Genomic DNA, 21982 nt, shown 5'->3' with positions numbered 1-21982 from the left:
TCAAACTGAATGAGCATCGAAGTGTGAATGTTGCTTTGACCTTTGTGTAATATCAATCAATCAATCAATTTTATTTATATAGTGCCAAATCACAACAAACAGTTGCCCCAAGGCGCTTTATATTGTAAGGCAAGGCCATACAATAATTACGGAAAAAACCCCAACGGTCAAAACGACCCCGTGTGAGCAAGCACGTGGCGACAGTGGGAAGGAAAAACTCCCTTTTAACAGGAAGAAACCTCCAGCAGAACCAGGCTGAGGGAGGGGCAGTCTTCTGCTGGGACTGGTTGGGGCTGAGGGAGAGAACCAGGAAAAAGACATGCTGTGGAGGGGAGCAGAGATCAATCACTAATGATTAAATGCAGAGTGGTGCATACAGAGCAAAAAGAGAAAGAAACACTCAGTGCATCATGGGAGCCCCCCAGCAGTCTAAGTCTATAGCAGCATAACTAAGGGATGGTTCAGGGTCACCTGATCCAGCCCTAACTAGAAGCTTTATCAAAAAGGAAAGTTTTAGCAGACAGAAATTGCTTTGAGATGAAGACAAATCATATAGACCATTTTGTATATATTGTTCAAAATGTGCATTTGTGTTTATTGTTTGAACCTTTTTGTTGTACAGTCTTTCACACAAAAGCCCAAATTACCTTTATAAAGTGTCAAAACAGTTGTTTATTATAGTTTGCTGTGTGTTTTGAATAAATGTGTATGGAAAATTATTTTGTTTTACTTTTTCCTTTCTTATTTCTGATTGTAAACATTTATTACACTTATAACACACAACTATAGCATATATATTTTGAAAGTACAGGTTATCCTGAAAAAAAAGAGACATAAAACTTGATTGTGGGATGCAGGGAGAGCTGTTAACAGCAATAATAAAACATTTATGCCAGGTGAGTGAACTGTCCAAAAAATGCCCTCGGACCCAGAGAGTTAACCACTGAATCTGAAACATGATGGTAGATGCATGAAACAACAAGGAATAAGTCTCTTTGCCCAAGAGTATTCCATATGACATCAGTATGGCCTTGGCGGAGGTTTGCGCTCTCCGAGTGTTTCTAGTTATTTATAAATTTGCTTTTATGCATTGACAGGCTATTTTTTGGCAATAAATTTAGTGGTCTATATGAGGTATTTTGGAAAAGGTGTGTAATATGATTTTTGCTAAAAACACAGGAAGGATAGATGCAGAATAGAATTTACTGCTCTTGAGACTGATGCATTTTACTTTCCTCCTACAAAATTCAACACATTCCAGTGCATTGACTTCTGTCTTGCTCCATAATTTAAGTTACACATTGTAACAATTTTAAACAGTGTCTTCACACAGTAGCCTGAACTCTTGCACTCAAGTCAGGTTGCCAGGTTTGAAATGTATAATCAAAACCAACATCTGGGTGACCAGATTGCCAAATAGCTAAAGTGTTATTACCAAATACCACAGAGAATGTGAAGGATTTAAGATGGTTATACTCTTCAATAAACTGGATTGTTAAAGAGATGAAAGCATAGCCAACAAAGAAGAGGACAGGTATGATGCAACTCAATAACTGAGTGTGGATCACTCCCATCACTCCACAGAGACTACACGCAGTTAGAGTGGTGAATGATTTGTTGATGGCTGTGTATGTGGATTCGGTTTTGGTGTTGCTTGCTTTGAGTACAGCTTTTGATGCAGTTGACCACAGTATTTTGTTGGAGAACTGAGAATTCTGGATGGATGTTTTCATGACCTACTTGTTGGGCCGACTGCAATGCCTTTAGTATAGCAATGTAACATCTGAATTCTTAACTACAGAATATGGTGTACATCAGGATTCTGTTCCAACTACAGTACTGTCCTCTCTTCAAGTTGCAACTCTTGGTTGTATTATATAAAACCATGGAATTAAATTTCACTGCTATGCTGATGATTTGCAGATGTATGTCTGAGTAGTTAATGTCTCTCAGATTGCAAAAAGGAAGGCTTGCTTGGTTACAGTGAAAAATTGGATGTCTTGTTGTTGGCCCTGCCAGACTGCAACATCTTTATGATCAGTTAACATTCTCTGGGTCACTGTGATTCATCACAGTGAGAAAGTTAAGAATATTGATGTGAGCTTTGATCCATTGTTTGATTTACATACCCATTGAGGTCATCAGTAAAGCCCATTTTTCATTTGCAACATATTGCAATGATTAGACGTACAGTATTTTGTTGATGGCAGATACAGGAAATTTTATTCAAAATCAATTTATTTATATAGCGCCAAATCACAACAAACAGTCGCCCCAAGGCGCTTTATATGGTAAGCAAAAGCCATACAATAATTACAGAAAAACCCCAACGGTCAAAACGACCCCCTGTGAGCAAGCACTTGGCGACAGTGGGAAGGAAAAACTCCCTTTTAACAGGAAGAAACCTCCAGCAGAAACCAGGCTCAGGGAGGGGCAGTCTGCTGCTGGACTGGTTGGGGCTGAGGGAGAGAATCATGAAAAAGACATGCTGTGGAAGAGAACAGAAATCAATCACTAATGATTAAATGCAGAGTGGTACATACAGAGCAAAAAGAGGTGAATAAAAAGAAACAGTGCATCATGGGAACCCCCCCAGCAGTCTAAGTCTATAGCAGTATAACTAAGGGATGGTTCAGGGTCACCTGATCCAGCCCTAACTATAAGCTTTAGCAAAAAGGAAAGTTTTTAAGCCTAATCTTAAAAGTAGAGAGGGTGTCTGTCTCCCTGATCTGAATTGGGAGCTGGTTCCACAGGAGAGGAGCCTGAAAGCTGAAGGCTCTGCCTCCCATTCTACTCTTACAAACCCTAGGAACTACAAGTAAGCCTGCAGTCTGAGAGTGAAGCGCTCTATTGGGGTGATATGGTAATATGAGGTCCCTAAGATAAGATGGACCTGATTATTCAAAACCTTATAAGTAAGAAGAAGAATTTAAATTCTATTCTAGAATTAACAGGAAGCCAATGAAGAGAGGCCAATATGGGTGAGATATGCTCTCTCCTTCTAGTCCCCGTTAGTACTCTAGCTGCAGCATTTTGAATTAACTGAAGGCTTTTCAGGGAACTTTTAGAACAACCTGATAATAATGAATTACATAGTCCAGCCTAGAGGAAATAAATGCATGAATTAGTTTTCAAGCATCACTCTGAGACAAGACCTTTCTAATTTTAGAGATATTGCGTAAATGCAAAAAAGCAGTCCTACATATTTGTTTAATATGCGCTTTGAATGACATATCCTGATCAAAAATGACTCCAAGATTTCTCACAGTATTACTAGAGGTCAGGGTAATGCCATCCAGAGTAAGGATCTGGTTAGACACCATGTTTCTAAGATTTGTGGGGCCAAGTACAATAACTTCAGTTTTCATGCCAGTGTCTTCCAGAATTTACTGTGGTAATGTATTATTTTCTGGATTGCCAATTAAAAGAATCAGATGCCTGTAGATGGTTCAGAATTCTGCACTGTGGTGTCAGGGTTAAAAAGAAGTCAGCGGGTTTTAGAACCTTTGTTTACTGTGCTCCAACACTGTGGGACACTTTGCCTGCTGACATTAGATTAGAAAGTTCCGGTGAATCTTAAATCTGATTTATCTTTTATTTTATTATTGGTCTGAATCATATTTATTGATTTAAATTTATTTCTATTTGACATGAACTGTTTTATCCTGTTTCAGACAACTTTATTGATCCCAAAAAAAAAAGGACAATTACGTTTACACTCCAATTACCTCGGACAAGATACAGCAATTTATCCACAATTATTACTTGTTTACCGTAATAATGGCACACATCAAAATTAAAGACAACACATATACATTTGACATTGTTTATGTGCACAGAACCTGAAGTAGTCTGTCTTCCGAATTGAGGCAGTGGGTGAAGGCCGCCTGCAACTGTCAAGTCGCGCCGCCTGCCAGCTTGGGAAGGACAGAGGCCTGCCGCAGGGAGGGAGGGGCAGGAAAGGAGGTAAGAGGAGAAAGCTGGGGCATGCTTCAGTCCATGTGTAAGTCTGTCAGTTTATTGTCCTTGTGGGTTGAGATAAGAATGGAACTGAATAATCTCAACAGAGCCTGGATAAATTCCTCTGGAGGTAAACAGTGGGCAATTGACCTTGATGCTAGATAGCCTGTAGTGTTGCAGCCGAGCAGTGAAAAACACTATTAACAGTTCCACTCGCTCAGCCAAATCCCAATTATGAATTAAGAATATTCACCGGCCTCTGAAACCTTCAGCTTCAACTGCAAGGCATGAATCAGCTCCAAGGTGTCATCCAATTTGCATCTGAGTTCAAGAGTCAACGCAGTCTGAGAATGCACTGCCTGCCAACCTCGTTAATCATGACGGACAAGCGAGGGCCCGTGGTTCTTGATGCCGCCGTCTTGCCAATTTTCCGGTAGATCAGGGCAGCAGATAAGACAAAAAGCACCAGCCCTGCTACCATGAGACCAAAAATGAAGAAATCCTCGACATCCTCAACAGAGAAAGGCGCCAAGCATGCAACATGCCAGGAACTCCAGGAGTTGAGGACATAGCCCGCATGATACGTTCCATCTGGGCAGGCAGGATCCCCTGGTCATGACCTTCTTGTAGAAAAATGGTGTCAATAGCATTCAGAGACCAGCTGATCAATTCCATGGTTAATCCAATAATAGTCCAATAGATCCAGAATCCAATATAGTTTTTGAGGAATTCACAGCCTGGTGAAGTAGGGACTTGAAGGTTAAAAGCAGAGAGATAAGGGGGAGTGGAGATGCGACCGCCCTCCTCGGAGTCCCAAGCTGTTTTATGCCAAGCAGCTTGTAATTTTTTTCTGCTTAAACAACTATACAAATAAATGTACTATTATTAAGCAGTCAACATCATAACATCTGTAAAAACAATAAGACTATAACATTGCTTCAGAGAATTTGGCAGCACATCCAACCGGCTTCATGAGCTCATGAAGATTATTGTCTTTTTGTACAAAACACCAAAGCATTTTTACATGATTGGCTCTTTGTAATAAAGCTTGGTTTTTGTAACCTCGTGTCCATGCTGCACAATAGCTCCCTCTAGGGCACAAAAGGGAAAAAAAACTGCATTGTTTGATGTCAACTGGTGCTTTCAAGATGTCTACCAAATTTATGAATCCATCTCAAAAGACGCTGCAGTCACAGATTCATTATAACAAAGATTTTTTTTTTTAAAGGAACTGTTTTGTCCAGCGTTTCATTTTTTCCAAAAATGAATGTTCAAACGATGAAATTCATCAATTTAAAAAGAACTCTAATGGATTATTAATGCAAGTAACCAAAAAACTGTAAATAAGTTTTAAAAATGCAACCTTGTTTGATTAAAAAAATAATGAAGATATAGTGCACTCTGATGCCATAAGCAGTTGCACTTTAATGACGTCATCACACACAGATTGTGTATCATGTGGTAACCCGGGGTGAATCCAAACAAGTTCATATTAAAATGAATTCAGTATGAAATAAGAGTTTTAGTCTAAAGCACAGTGTTCAATGGCATTTACAAATTTGGGGCATATTATACACTAAAACACAAATAATAAAATGACCAGTTTATAGCAGACAGTACAATGGTAACAGGTGTGTCCATCATTAAAATGGGAAAAAAGTATGTGTATAAATTACACTTGAACATGTACCCCCCACAAAAAAAAAAAAAAAAAAAAACACCCACACCTCTCCATCAGGTGCTGTGAACCATTTTAGTGTGAAGGAGAAATGTAGTAACATTTAAAATGCCCACAAGACTCACACAATGTCAATTTACAGAGAAACACACTGTCACATTCACTCACTCATCTTCACCCGCTTACTCCAATTAAGGGTCACGGGGGGCTGGAGCCTATCACAGCAGAAACAGGGCGTGAGGCGGGGCTCACCCTGGACAGGATGCCAGTCTGTCGCAGGGCCACATACAGACAAAACACACATTAACACATTGGAGTCTTTCAAGAGAAAAAAAAAAAAAAAAAAGCACAATAGCTTCACAAGAATAAAAACGTGCAAGGCTGATAAACCAGAATCTGAGGACAAACATGAGTTTCACTTCAGATGTACTTCACATCAGACGGATGGAAACTGTTGCTTAAAGTGTCAACTCCACAAATACAAATGTAAACAAATGTGACACAACAGCCCATTAGAAGTAACTTAGCAATGCTTTTAGAAACCGTACAAAGGGAAAAAATGTTATCTGGTAAACAAACACACAAAATTCATATTTTCAGTTTCACTGTGGAACAAACGTTTGTAGTGTACAAAACGTAACAGATCGTCCCTTTAAGTGACGAGACAAACACACTCCACTTAAATTTCAAACATTCATGCTTTCACTCCTCAAGCTTACACACACACACCTTCACAGGAGACCATTTTAACATGAATTCTTCATGCTGGCTCTTAGTGTCAACTGTACTTACCAAATTAACAAAAATAAATATAAGTACATAAAGACGAACTAGTTACTGTCAAAAAAAAAAAGCTGTCAAAGGAAATATAAGAAAAAGGAAAACAGGAATTCATCTTGTTCCAAAATATTTCACCTTTGAGATGACAGTAGATTCATTACATGATAAAAATAAAAATAATGAAGATCTTCTGATGTCAACCACCGTATACCACCGCCAGAACTTGACAATGTCCAACGTGCCAACAAAATCCCATCATCACAACATACAAAACACCCTCAGAAATACCACCGATTCCCAACAGCAGGCTGAGAACAAACAGGTCTCTGCAGTGTTGCTCTGCTGAGCCAAAACACCTGAAGTAAAATGTGTCCATCTGAGATGTCTCTTAGTAAGATGGACACGTGGACGAGGAGCTGACCTCTGACCTCCAGGGGAAAGCACAAACTTTTGTTCTCAGTCTGAACGTAGTGAACTGTCATCAGCATGTCGGTCGCTCACTACTTACATTTCAGCAAGTATCAATCTGTCCAAACAGTAAGTGAAGCTGGACAAACGGATCAGTGCCTCAAACTCACTCTTCTGACTTTCAGTTAAACCCTCAGCAAAGTGAACAACCTCAACCATCGCATTATAGTGTAACTAATTCATCTGCCATCACCTGTTTGAAGAAAAATAAAAATTTAACTCCCAAGACTGTTTTTTGGAAAGTATCAAATTTATAATCAATATATAAAAGGGTCATTTAAAATGTTTCTTCCTTTAAATTAAATCTTTCCAGTAATTCAAGAGTTGTAACGTCGTACCGGGGGGGGGGGGGGGGGGGGGGGGTTGCGCTTCCCAGTTTTTTTTAAACAAAGTAAATCGTAGTGTACAACCATGTATTCTATGCTGTAAAGCTACCAGATCAGCGAGTAGTGGTCATTAGATTCTGATACAGTAGATCATTAAACCCTTTTAAGTGTTAAATAGAAACAGGCCAGAGTCAGTCAAGTCAAACCAGAGCAAAAATCCTCCTCTCAACCATTTCTAAACCAGATATCAATTAACAAGTCCTGCCCAAACAGGAAGCCTGAATACAGGCATAATAATCCTTCCAGATGATCAAATAATGCAGATGGGTGGGTCGTCAGTAATCCCTGATTTTCCAGGAGAAGATGTTTTGTTAGTTTTAAAAAGTCAATTCATTGTGACAGAAATCATTACTACGACATACAACTGACGAGAGGATGAAGATGAAATAGACTTCAAAAATCAGACAAACTGAAAGTAAATTTTACAACTCTCAAAAAAAACAAAAAACCCACATAATCCTGGAGGAAAAAAAAAATAAAAAAAATAAAAAAAATATATGGGCATCTATGTGCATCAAGTAAAATTTTAAATGGTTAATGACTCTTTTCAAAATGCTGGTTATACTATATATAAAAATAACTAATCGGTCCACCCATCATTTCTGAGCATCAACATCAATTCATAATTATCACCTCATTTCTGGTTCGAACTGCACTCCAGTCATCATGTATCTCAGCAATAAGTATCTGAAGCCTTTTGTACAAGAATCAATTCCACATAAATTCAGCATTATTTCATAATAAAAGACGCAGGACAATCAGAGCGCAACAGCAGCACGATGACTGACATGCTGCTGCGCCTCTGTCATTTCAGTAGCGACTCACCAATTATTGCTTGTTTCTGCTTAAAACGGCCTAGTTTCTGCTTAAACTGACTTCAGACTGATTTAAGAGGTTTTACTGTGTGATGTGATGGTTAATACCCAGATTATTCCCTTTGGGTGTAGAGAGGTCAGACTCAGACGTGCTGCTGTGGTCTGAAATGACGCATGCAGTGAAGGCAGTGGGGACTGTTCAGTCAGCAACACAGTCATAATTCTACATTATTGCAGTTTACTGTTGATTTTAATTTTTTAACATGTATTAGTTATTTATTTTTTGATAAAGTCTGTAATTGTGTTCACCAGCAACTAGTTTTCTGTTGTTCAAAGATGTGGTAAAACTAGATTCTGTCAAGTTAAAACAAAGAAATTCAAATGTGTTAAATGACTGAAAGAGGTAGGAATTAAAAGATTAAAAAAAATAAACAGCAGCATTTACTGTGTTTTTAAGCATCATCAAAATATCACATACTGATTAAAGTGTGTTTTGAATGATACAAATTTCATCCAAATTAGATGCTCCTAATTTAGTGAAAGCTTTTATTAAGTAGCTAAATAAAAGCTGAAATCGGAGATCTTCACTTTGGTTTGGACGTCGTGACTCAGGCAAAAGCTGCTACAATCCTAACACTTAAACAGAATATGGTGAAAACACGATGATCATACATACGAGAAAAAGTATATTAATAATACTGCCCGAAGCCTGTCCAAGACGTGGTGGAGTCGAGTTCTATACAGAGATCTCCTGAGTAGGAGAGAAAGGCATCTGGGTACAGAGGACAAGTCCTTCTGAAAAGCAAATAGAAAAAAAAAAAATGTTTTTTTTCCCCCCAGTTAGGACAGAAAACAGTTTTTTGACAATGTGTTCATGTAAATAATGAAAGCATCCTATAATATCCTTGAGTCGGCTGATGTTGATATCTGACCGTGTAATACTAAGTACAGTGAATCCAGAAAGTGTTCACTGTACTTCACTTTTTCCACATTTTATGTTACAGCCTTATTCCAAAATGGAATTAATTTTTTTCCCCTCAGAATTTTACTCAACACCCCATAATGACATTATGAACTGTTTTTTTTTTGCAAATTTCTTAAAAAAAAACAACAAAAAACTAAGAAATCACATGTAAGTATTCACACCCTTTGCTCAATACTTTGTTGATGCACCTTTGGCAGCAATTACAGCCTCAAGTCTTCTTGAATATGATGCACAAGCTTGGTGCACCTATCTTTGGGCAGTTTTGGTCCATTCCTCTTTGCAGCACCTCTCAAGCTCCATCAGGTTGGATGTGTGAGCGTCAGTGCACAGCCATTTTCAGATCTCTCCAGAGATGTTCGATCAGATTCAGGTCTGGGCTCTGGCAGGCACTCAAGGACATTCACAGAGTTGTCCTGAAGCCCTCCTTTGATATCTTGGCTGTGTGTTAAGGTCACTGTCCTGCTGAAAGATGAAACGTCGCCCCAGTCTGAGGTCAAGAGCACTCGGAGCAGGTTTTTCATGCAGGATGTCTCTGTACATTGCTGCATTCATCTTTCCCTCAATCCTGACTAGTTCTCCCAGTTCCTACTGCTGAAAAACATCCCCACAGCATGATGCTGCCACCACCATGCTTCACTGTAGTGATGCTGCCTGGTTTCCTCCAAACATGACACCAAGAGTTCAGTCTTTGTCTTATTCAGACCAGAGATTTTTGTTTCTCATGGTCTGAGAGTCCTTCAGGTGCCCTTTTGTCAAACTCCAGGTGGGCTGCCATGGCCTTTTTCTAAGGAGTGGCTTCCATCTGGCCACTCTACCAACATGTCTGATTGGTGGATTGCTGCAGAGATGGTTGTTCTTCTTGAAGGTTCTTCTCTCTCCACAGAGGAATGCTGGAGCTCTGAAAGAGTGACCATCGGGTTTCTTGGTCACCTCCCTGACTAAGGCCCTTTCCCCCCGATCGCTCAGTTTTGACGGGCGGCCATCTCTAGGAAGAGTCTGGTGGATCCAACTTCTTCCATTACAGATGATGGAGGCCACTGTGCATATTGGGACCTGAAAGCAGCAGAAATGTTTCTGTCCCCTTCCCCAGATTTGTGCCTTGAGGACAATCCAGTCTCAGAGGTCTACAGACAATTCCTTTGACTTCATGCTTGGTTTGTGCTCCGACTGCCATCTGTGGGACCTTATATGTGGACAGGTGTGTGTCTTTCCAAATCATGTTCAATCAAATGAATTTACCCACAGGTGGACTCCAATTAAGTTGTAGAAGCATCTCAAGGATGATCAGTGGAAACAGGAGGCACCTGAGCTCAATTTTGTGCTTCATGGCAAAGGCTGTGAATACTAATGTACACGTGATTTTTGTTTTGCATTTATATATGTGTGTGTAAAATTTGCTAAAATCTCAAAAACAAACAACAACAACAAAAACCAACTTTTCATTCAGTGTAAAATTTTGAGGGGAAAAAAATTAAGTTCATAGATTTTGGAATAACATGTGGAAAAAGTGAAGCTCTGAATATACATTTGCTTAACTTGACACTAAATTAAAAACATTTTTTCCAAAGAGTAGCTATGGTAACTGCACTGAAGTCATTGTCGCTGAATTCTTGTAGTGTAACAGTTAGGAAGTATAACTACAGTTCAGACATCTCTGATTCTTTTTTACATGTTTATGAAAAAGGTAAAAAAAAAAAAAAAATCGGAGACACAGCATTCAAAGTTGGAGAGAAGTTTGATTAATGTGCCATTAATGTCAGACGTACCTTTAAAAAACAACAACAACAAGTAGTGTAACAATTCAACACCAGCTCTTCAGTAATCCACTGTCAAATCTCACGTTACCTTGGAGACCTTCAAAGGCTTGTTTTGATTGAAATTCCAGTCTGTGTTTTTTACAACCAGGCCGGTCCTTCCCCAAAACTGGTCCATTTAATGGACTGTTGACACTGCACATATGTACAAACACACAAAGCTTCAGTTATCTTATTGGTGGGAAAAGGAGCAAAAGCAAAAAAGTTCATTAAGAATATTTCATCATTGCATCATAGTGTTGAAGTCTTGCTTCCATCATCTTAAGAAACAGTGAGGCAAAACAACATAAAACTGGGAGAAGAAAGGAGAAGAAAAAAATGCAGCTGACTAGTTGATGGATCAGCATTTAATTGACCTATTAGCACTGCAGCTACATTTTTTTTTTTTTTTGTCTGGTGCACCTTGGCTTTAAAGTTACCAAAACAAAGGCTGAACATACAAAACAAATTAGAATAATTTTCAAAGCCTATTTTAATTTATCTACTAAATTTAGCCAGCAGTGCTACAATGACATTTGATTTTTATTTTTTTTTTTTTTTAGTTGATGTCTCTAGTTTGTGATTAAGCACACAAATCCACACACACACACACACACACACACACACACACACACACACACACACACACACACACACACACACTCTGAGGGTTATACAGCGGAGCTCAAAATGAGTGAGAAAGCAACAGGAAGAGCAAAGAAACACCTGATCCGAAGTACCTCGAGCTTAACGTTCCAGTTATTTTGATGCAGTTGAACAGTAACAAAATAAAAACAGAAAACACATATATATTTGGTGTTCAGAATTCTTTAAACATCTTGCAAGTCTTCTTTTCTGCTTGAGTCGGTCACTTCTGCAAAAGCCACGTGAAACTACCAGCTACACGCCGCAGACACCAAGAATAACAAATAAATAAGGTCACCTGCTGCATGATGACGTTCTCTTTCCCATGTGTCCTGCTGCTGTGATAACGGCGTCTGGAGAGATGTGTCTGGACCCGTCTCTCTACAGACAGCTGTTCACCACGTGCTTTGCGCTGTTTCAAACAATGAAGATAAAAATAAATAAATAAATAAATAAAAAGAGAAGCTTGGGTCATGAAAGTAAGGGTTATGTCTGTTGGATGGGGACAAATTTCACAGTAAAATCCTTTTCATCTGTGTGAGACAAAGAATCAATAAACAAGTTGAAGAGCAGCAAAAAGTATGATGTCACATAGTGACATGTTGGCAATTTCAAAATAACAAGTGCACCTCCCTAACCAGCGGAACCCTGGATGAACAAGAACCTTACCATTGACAAGTCACACTTAACAAATATGTTTAGTGATTTCTACCTTTGACTTTTTGACCTCAAAATCATGAGGCTATTTCAGGTCACCATGACTAACACATACACCAACTTTGGTGACAACTGGAGCGTTTTAAAAATAAGTTATTACACTCACGAGATTTTTACCAAATATACAGTCACAATCGGGCCGGTACAACTGAAGTAATCAAGCTCACAATTGAAATATCACATGAATGACTGGCGTCTGATTACTGGCAATGTGAGCAGAAAAGTTAGTGGAATGAAAAGTCTTCTATTCCACAAAAAGGTGGAACTTCAAAGAACAGAGGAATTTGCCAGTGGTGGTCCCCTCCTCTCCAATGTAACCATCAAGACAAACTATACCAGACTAATTTCCCACATTTCTCCTCTTATTCCCAATGTGATTTTCACAGAATTACATTTTGGAAATTCGTACCTTAATGAAGCCCACCAAAAGAGCGTGAACGTGGTGTGTTTCTTGCTGGGGACTGGAGATTTCTCAAGGTAGTTTTCAGGCGGGGTTCCTGAGGGCACCTGCTTACTAACTACAAGTGTGAAGAAAAATCAAAATGTTCAAACACTCAGGACACAGTCTTTGAACCACAACACAGTATTTATCTTTTTAGGTCAAGTAGCAAGTCAACATGGCACAAGAGCTGAAGCGAACCTGTCGGATCAGTTTCTTCTTCTTGGCAGAGTCGGGCATGTTGTGGTGGACGTGCCTGAAGAGCTCCTTTAGGGCTTCCTCGGTGTACTGTTGAGAAGGTGATGGTACTGCTCCGGAAATCCAGGGCCCAATACAGCAGTCCTCTTTAGCGGCAATGCAATCCGCTTAGTCGGAGAACTATTTACCACCAGCAGCTCCAGATCATCCTGGAAAAATTACACTCACTATGTACTGAGACTGAAACAAGTCCTCAAATAACTTAAACATTCTGCACAATAAAGTTGTCTCTGCTGACTTCTTTGCCTCAACACATTCATTTCAGCTTTCAGCAACACGCATTTATTTTCAGCCACTTAGCCAAGTCTGGACCACGGTGGCAGCACTGCAAGCAGCTCCCCCCACACCTATGCTCTGCCAAGTTCTGATACCTGACGGAGGAATCTCATTTCTGCAGCTTGTATCCTGGATCTTATTGTTTCAGTCATTACCCAAAGCTCAGGACCACAGGTGAAAATTGGAAAGCAAGCTGATTGGTAAATTGAGAGCCTTGCCTTCTGGCTCAGCTCCTTCTTCACCATGACAGTCCAGTACAGTGTCCGTAAAATATCAGATGCCGCCCCAATCCGTCTATCGATTTCCCACTCCAATTTACCCCCACTCGTGACCAGACCCTGAGATACTTCAACTCCTCCACTTGGGGCAGTAACTTTCCCCTAGGCCAGAGGGGACAATCCACCGTTTTCCAACAGAGGATCATGGTCTAATTCTCTAGTTGCTTCACACTCTGCCTCAAGCGTGCTCAGTGCGTATCGGAGGTCACTGCCTGATGAAGCAAACAGAACCACATCATCTGCAAAAAGCAAAGATGCAACTGTGAGGTCACCAAACTGGACACCATCTAGTCTCTGACTGCACCCTGAAATCCTGTCCATGAACATCGTAAATAGGATTGGTGGCAAGGGGCAGCCCTGGTGGAGTCCAACGCAAACAGGTCTGATGTAATGCTGAGAATGCAGACACAGCTCCTACTTTGGTTATATAGAGACCGGATCGCATGTTGCAGCAAATCCGGTACCCCATACTGCTACAGCACCCCTGCAGGATACACAGAGGGATCCGGTCATACGCCTTTTCCAAGTCCGCAAAACACATGTGGACTGGTTGGTCATACTCCCAAGACCCCTCCAATATCCTTGTGAGGGTAAAGAACTGGTCCACCGTTAACAACCAAGACGAAACCCGCATTGGTCCTCCTGAATATGAGGTTCGACTAACGGTCTAAGTCTCCTCTCTAGTACCCTGGCATAGACTTTCCCAGGGAGGCTGAGAAGTACGATTCCTCTATAATCAGAACACACTCTCCGCCCCCTATTTAAAAGATGAGGACCATCACCTCAGTTTGCCAATCCAGAGGGGTACTGTCCCCAACTTCCATGCAATGTTGAATAAGCGTTTTGGCCATGAAAGCCCAACAACATCCAGAGACTTCAGCAACTCAGGACGAATCTCGTCCACTTCTTCAGCCTGATGGCTTCCCTTACCACTGAAGTCCACCAGCAGGTTCTTGGGTTGCCGCCACAACAAGCACCGGCCACCTTCTGGCCACAGCTCAAAGCAGCCACCTCAGCAATGGGGCCTTGAGCGTGGACCACTCTGTCTCCATGTCTCCCTGGAAGGAGTTGGGAGTTGAAAGTGATCCGGGCAGGCTCTTCCACGAAACGTTCCCAGAAAACCCTCACAACATGTTTAGGTCTTCCAGGTCGCTTATCCCACCATCCAATCCTACTCATCAGCAGGTGGTGATCAGTTGACAGCCCCCGCCCCTCTCTTCACCTGAGTGTCAAAGACACACAGTCGCAGGTCTGATGACATGCTTACAAAATCAGTCATCGACCTTTGACCTAGGGTGTTCTGGTACCACGTGTACCCTTGTGCTTGAACAATTGTCCAGGTCTCCCTTTAAAAAGAGCTCTCAATGTCAACGGGACTAACCTGGTTGAATAAAGGTTAAAATTTGTTATGGACAATCCATGACTAGCACAAACGTCCAACAACAAAACACCACTTGGATTCAGATCAAGGGGGCCGCTCCTCCCAATCACTCCCCTCCAGGTTCCTCCATTGTTGCCCACATGAGCACTAAAGTCCCCCAGTAGAACGAAGGAGTCTCCAGCAGGAACCTTTTCCAGGATCCCACTCAGAGTCTCCAGGAAGGCTAGATAGTCTGAACGGCTGTTCAGTGCATATGCAAAAAGTCAAATTCCTCTCTGCGATTTTGTGTCGCATAGAGGCAACCCTCTCCTACCCCAGAGAAAATTCCAAAATAACGGCACTCAGCCAGGGACATGCGAGTATCCCCACACACATCCAGTGCCTCTCACCCTGGACAACTCCAGAATAACAGAGAGTCCAGAACATCTCCAGGAGTATGGTTCCAGAGCCCATGCTGTGCGTGGAGGTGAGCCCAACTATTTCTAGCTGGTATCGTCCAACCTCCCGCATAAACTCGGGCTCATTCCCCACCACAGAGGTAATGTTCCACATTCCCAGAGTTAATTGCCATAACCATATGTCAGTCCATGTGGAAATTTGCCCCTGTCCACTGAACAGAACAGCGCACCAGACCCTCTACAGACTCCATGCAGGTGGGAGCCCACATGGAAGTTTCAGAAACAATCAAGCCATTTTAGCAAAATGAGGTGAATTCAGCACACTGACCTTTGTCTCCAGACTCTTGGTCCCAGTAAAGTGCAGTCTGGCATATTCCCGCAAATAGACTGGAGCCTGAACAACACAAAGCACCATGTCACTAACACACAAAACAGAAGGTTCTGTCTACAGTCTAGAGCAGCTGTGAGTGGGGGGTGTACAGCTCCATAAGTCACCCACAAAAACATAGATATCATACATACACCCACTCGCAACCGCCGCCCATGACTGAACCCAACATGACGTCCTTCTTGACAAGTAAGCAAAACAAAATCATGTATCCGTTTGACAGCAGAACACTAAGATATTGTCTGAAAAACTGCAGTTAATTAAGTACTGTAGATTCAGCTTCAGAATTATTAGTTTTTTAAAAGGTGTAAAATGGCATATTAAACATTAATATAGCAGCCAACAACTACTTTCTACAGCAAAATGCAGTGGCATAATAGTGTTCTATGCAGAGAATACAGCAACACTCCCTTTCTGTGTGTTGTAAACAGAGCTTTTCTGTTCCTCTTTACAATGGCCAGATTGCTCACGTGTGTATGTTTAGCGCATGAGAGTCTTGTCCTGTGAAATTTCTGTAGTAATGAGTGACAGTAACACTGTACATTCAACATTGTGGAAACCAGTGACTTTCCAGACATTCCTCCCCCTAGAATCCCCATTCCGAGGCTAAAAAAGGCCTCTGAGCAACAACACAGTGAGACTACAATCACCTGAGAGCTGGCGTTTAGCTGACGTGCAGTCCTTCAAGCTGCAAAATGGAAGTTGGTATTTTGGTCTGAGAGATTGGTGTAACAACTAGCAGCACTAAATTATGTCTAGCACCTTTATGCATGTATAGAGATCACATTTTATTGGATGCTGTTATTAAACGCCAGTAAACGGCAAACATTTTAATTTGTGAGTATGCAGATATTCCATTAAGGAATAAAGACATTTATTATCTAAAAATTATTTGCCCTCACCTGTCCAATTTGGGAATTGATAAGAACCAGGAAAATTTAGTAACAGGGCCCCCGTGAGGCTTTTATGTGGTGGTGTCTCCTTCAGAGTTGCAAGATGTTTTCACGTTCTTCACCCACTGGTGAGTTGAAAAACAAATCTTTTGCTCATGAAGATATGAATTTTTTTTTTCAATTAAAAAAGTATGACAGATTAGTGATTGTGGGTATATTTAAAAGCAACACCATCTTCCTCAAATTATCACCATGTACTGTACTCTCAGAATGACAATTTTGAAGTCAAAAATTAGAATAATTTTCCAGAGCCCCGATCAAGTTGGGAAATTCAAACCACATAGAGCCCAACCTGCTACAATCAATTATCAATCAGCAGAGACTACAGGTCATGCATTTGTGTACAGATACTTATGTCAAACAAACATACTGACAAGACCACCGTTTTTACATGAGCACCTTGTGATTTAAAGTGTTTAGCACTGAGCATGAAATGACAACTGCATCTTTTGGTGACTTGTCCTGTGCACTGCTTTGTGCTCAGGACAAGTAACACACCCTTACCTAAATGCTTACATCAAGTCCCAAAAACTTTCAAGGCATAAATTACACTCACTCCATACTAAGAATTCTACTAATCACACAAGCCTTTGCTGCTCCGTAGAGGTCGGACCATCTCTGAGATTTAAACATGACTGGGACAGTGGGTTAATCTTTTTCCAGGCCATTTGACCAGGATCCTCAGACCTCCGACCCTGATCATGCCGCCATTTGCCTTGGGGGGACATCCGCCACACTAATAGAAGGAAAGATAATGTATCTGAAACTCTGAACATCATCAATTATTCACATACGGCCACTTCACAAGCTGAAATAAACGCACATACATGACGAAAAAAAAAACGTGCATGACAGCATCACACAGTTTCCATGGTAAACAAGACATTCCTTATTTTATACACCTCTACTGGTGTGATGTGTATAAAAGTGCTGCTTTTGATACTGTTGACCATAAAATTTATTACAGAGATTAGAGCATGCCATAGGTATTAAAGCACTGCGCTGCGTGGTTTGAATCATTTTGTCTAATAGATTACAATTTGTCATGTAAATGGGGAATATCTTCACAGACTAAGTTAATTATGGAGTTCCACAAGTTCTGTGCTAGGACCAATTTTATTCACTTTATATAGCTTCCCTTAGGCAGTATTATTAGACGGTATTGCTTAAATTTTCATTGTTACGCAGATGATACCCAGCTTTATCTATCCATGAAGCCAGAGGACACACACCAATTAGCTAAACTGCAGGATTGTCTTACAGACATAAAGACATGACCTCTAATTTCCTGCTTTTAAACTCAGATAAAACGAAGTTATTGTACTTGGCCCCACAAATCTTAGAAACATGGTGTCTAACCAGATCCTTACTCTGGATGGCTTACCCTGACCTCTAGTAATACTGTGAAAAATCTTGGAGTCTTTTTGATCAGGATAGTCATTCAAAGCGCATATTAAACAAAATGTAGGACTGCTTTTTTCATTTACGCAATATCTCTAAAATCAGAAAGGTCTTGTCTCAGAGTGATGCTGAAAACTATTCATGCATTTATTTCCTCTAGCTGGACTATTGTAATTCATTATTATCAGGTTGTCCTAAAAGTTCCCTAAAAAGCCTTCAGTTAATTCAAATGCTGCAGCTAGAGTGCTGACGGGGACTAGAAGGAGAGAGCATATCTCACCCATATTGGCCTCTCTTCATTGGCTTCCTGTTAATTCTAGAATAGAATTTAAAATTCTTCTTCTTACTTAAAGGTTTTGAATAATCAGGTCCCATCTTATCTTAGGGACCTCGTAGTACCATATCACCCCAATAGAGCGCTTCGCTCTCAGACTGCAGGCTTACTTGTAGTTCCTAGGGTTTGTAAGAGTAGAATGGGAGGCAGAGCCTTCAGCTTTCAGGCTCCTCTCCTGTGGAACCAGCTCCCAATTCAGATCAGGGAGACAGACACCCTCTCTACTTTTAAGATTAGGCTTAAAACTTTCCTTTTTGCTAAAGCTTATAGTTAGGGCTGGATCAGGTGACCCTGAACCATCCCTTAGTTTGCTGCTATAGACGTAGACTGCTGGGGGGTTCCCATGATGCACTGTTTCTTTCTCTTTTTGCTCTGTATGCACCACTCTGCATTTAATCATTAGTGATCGATCTCTGCTCCCCTCCACAGCATATCTTTTTCCTGGTTCTCTCCCTCAGCCCCAACCAGTCCCAGCAGAAGACTGCCCCTCCCTGAGCCTGGTTCTGCTGGAGGTTTCTTCCTGTTAAAGGGAGTTTTTCCTTCCCACTGTAGCCAAGTGCTTGCTCACAGGGGGTCGTTTTGACCGTTGGGGTTTTACATCATTATTGTATGGCCTTGCCTTACAATATAAAGCGCCTTGGGGCAACTGTTTGTTGTGATTTGGCGCTATATAAAAAAAAATTGATTGAATTGATTGATTGATTGATCAATGCAACTTCAGTAGATCCAAGACTATTTATTTATTTAATTATTTACATTTAATGAAAACACCTCAGCACAATTTCTGACTGGTTAATCTCTGTGTATCTGAAGCATTCCTGTTAATTCCTGTTAATAATGAACAAACTGATCTGCTGAAGCAGATTTCTATCACTCCTCAATAATTAAACCGATATCTGCGGAACAATAGAGACAGGAAGTAATACATATATATATACTTATTTTGTTTATTTATTCATTTTATTTATTAGGGTTTTTTTATTCCTTTTTTTTTTTTTTGAGTATAGAATTATACTGGGATCCCCCCCTTTACTCTTTCTGATTGCTTTCAACAACTATTCCTGATGAACTGGACAAGCTGGACACAGACACATTGATCAAATCTGCACATCCTGCAAAGATTTGAATACAGAAAGGACGAGATACACTGAACAGGGCACGCAAACATCGTGCAAGTGCGTATCATTAAAAACGTATCCCTGTTTTATCTCCTTGCACATGCTTATATAATTTTTTGTTACAAGACAAAACAGTGAAACGGTCACCCTTCAATCAAATTGCCTATTTGTGTCATATTTACTGAAGACTAGATCAGCATTGTTGTCAGTAAATATGTTGGTTTAATATTCTGACTCAGTGAAAACAGTTACCAAAAATTAAACAAGTGAACAACACACAACATAAAATCAGCATCGGTTCAACTTAAATGGATGAGGGGGAAAAAAGATCATTACAATGAACACTTTAATGGTTTCTCTCATGTATTACATTCATATATATCGAGCTCCTACAATTCAGATGTAGAATGTGAGTATGATATTTACTTTGGATTGCGACATAAAATCATATCATGTCATATAACATGCACACATGCTAAAGAGTAAATACAGCATATGCACAAAATTCCCTTCAAGAAATTTAAAATGATTATTTTGCCATGTCCCAGTTCAGTCTTTTATATTTAATAATTTCTAACATTTTATCAACGCATCTTAATAGTTTTAGAGAGAAAATAAAATGTGTTTATTTGAAGTTATAAAAGGAGACTGTACTACTCATAACTGCATATATTTATTTATATTGGACTTTAAAATAAGGGTGCATTCATTAATGCAGTAATGGCATTCACAGTATTAAGAATAAACTGTGTTTAATAAGACATTTAACACCATTAATAAGTGATTATTAAACAACTCAGCACTTAAATCGTTAATTATTAACTAATTTCAATGACTGCACCCTTATTGTAAAGTGTTACAATAATAATAGAATGCTATTAATATCTAATAATTACAAAAATAGAAATAAGTAAAATGTGTCACATTTCACCTTCATTTCATCATCATGTCTTTTATGTGATAAACTTCACTATTTAGGTTCAAGAGGTGGCTGTGTGACCAAAAGGGTGCTTGGTTTGATTCTCTGTCAGACAGGAAACCCACTTAGGTACCCTTGAGTAAGGCCCTTGATGCCCGAGTTGCTGCCAGTGTGCAGGTGAGCACCTTGCATGTAAGCATGTAGACATGGGTGTGTGAATGGATGAATGTGAGGTGGTTTTCTTGTAAAAGCACTTTGAGCGTCTGCATCAGTTTGAAATCATTTCAGGAATGCAGTGCGTTTCCCACAGCGGTCTTTGTGTTGTTGCATATTCAACTGTACACGTTCAAAGAAATCCCAGATTTAAATGACACTAATTGCACTTAATAGTTTGATCAGTTTCAGCCTGAAATGGCGTCAGTAAGTTTAAGTCATGTTTTTGGTGGACGTAACACAGCTCCTGACTACTTTGAGTTCAGAACATTTCTGAGTTAAAGGAAAGTGTTTTTATAAATAAGCATTGCTGTCTTGGCAGTTTATACAGCCAAGTAGAAATGTGTGCATGTTTGGTGTAATTATTTAACTAACCTAACATGGACCTCAGGTTGCAGTTTGTTGAGTGTAGAAATACACACGGTGTTATCGTACTCACAGCCTCTCTGTGCCTCTGGGGATGTTTTTGGGTACGGTGTGGATGCCCAGGCCGTGACAGTCTACTGTAGTCCCCAGGCAGCTGCACGGAAAGGGGCAGGCATCCACCTCCGGCCACCAACAGCAGGACGGCCCACATCAGCATCCCACGCAGACCAGCCTGGAGCGCGCAACCAGGGACCGTTGCCAGCATCCCGCAGCCTGCTGACCCGGCTCCATTCCATCTTGACCCAGCAGACACTCTCTCCCTGACACTGCAGATTCCAACCCCGCAGCTCCTTTTCCCTCCCTCTCTTCTACCTGGAATGACAGCCAACACCACCTACTGGAAAAGTGGCCAAAAATGACACTCAGGGCTGCCACTGATCCTGAAGTGGCCCTTCACACCAGAGGACGAAAAAAAGCTAAGTGTATCCCCTTCTTCTTCTTCTTGTCCCCTGTTGTAGTGCCCCTTTCTCTCCTCTGCTTCTCGTGCAGACGTACAGTGCGCTCGCCTCTCCCCTCCACTTTTCATTGAGTCATTGTGCACTGAACAGTGAGCTGCTACAAAAACCAGGGTGGGAGGGGGGACTCCCTCTCACACAGCAATCATCCATCAAAAGCTTTTACAAATAGCAGCTCACAGGCTCCGCCCACACACACACACACACACACACACACACACACACACCCACACACACACACACACACACACACACACACACACACACACACACACGCAGCAGCACCCTGTGTGAACTCATATCTATTCAGTGATTGCAGAAGCTGCCGCCCTCCAATGACAGTAGTCTCTCTCTCGGGGGAAGAAAATAAGCCTGAGGATGCATGGACAGGATTGAGAGAGAGGAAACAAGAGGAAATCGTGATCACACTAAAGCATCTGAGCAGGAATGCTCCAGAGGGAAATTTCAGGACAGCAAAGGAGAAATGAGTTTGTGCGGGAGAAACCAGTAAAAATGTG

General features: G+C 40.7%; 1 protein-coding gene across 1 annotated transcript in view; it reads right to left on the bottom strand.

Moving 5' to 3' along the window:
• LOC117526270 (slit homolog 1 protein-like) overlaps window positions 1-21563 on the bottom strand; it is a 138832-nt gene extending 117269 nt beyond the window's left edge. Inside the window, 1 exon segment of the mRNA XM_034188325.1 lies at window positions 21417-21563. The gene's annotated coding sequence lies outside the window, so the exon portion shown is untranslated.
• Between the last annotated feature and the right edge of the window lie 419 nt (window positions 21564-21982).

Source organism: Thalassophryne amazonica, chromosome 15 (genome assembly GCF_902500255.1).
Source record: "Thalassophryne amazonica chromosome 15, fThaAma1.1, whole genome shotgun sequence".
Lineage (NCBI taxonomy): Eukaryota > Metazoa > Chordata > Actinopteri > Batrachoidiformes > Batrachoididae > Thalassophryne > Thalassophryne amazonica.
This window is presented reverse-complemented; position numbering and strand designations above follow the sequence as displayed.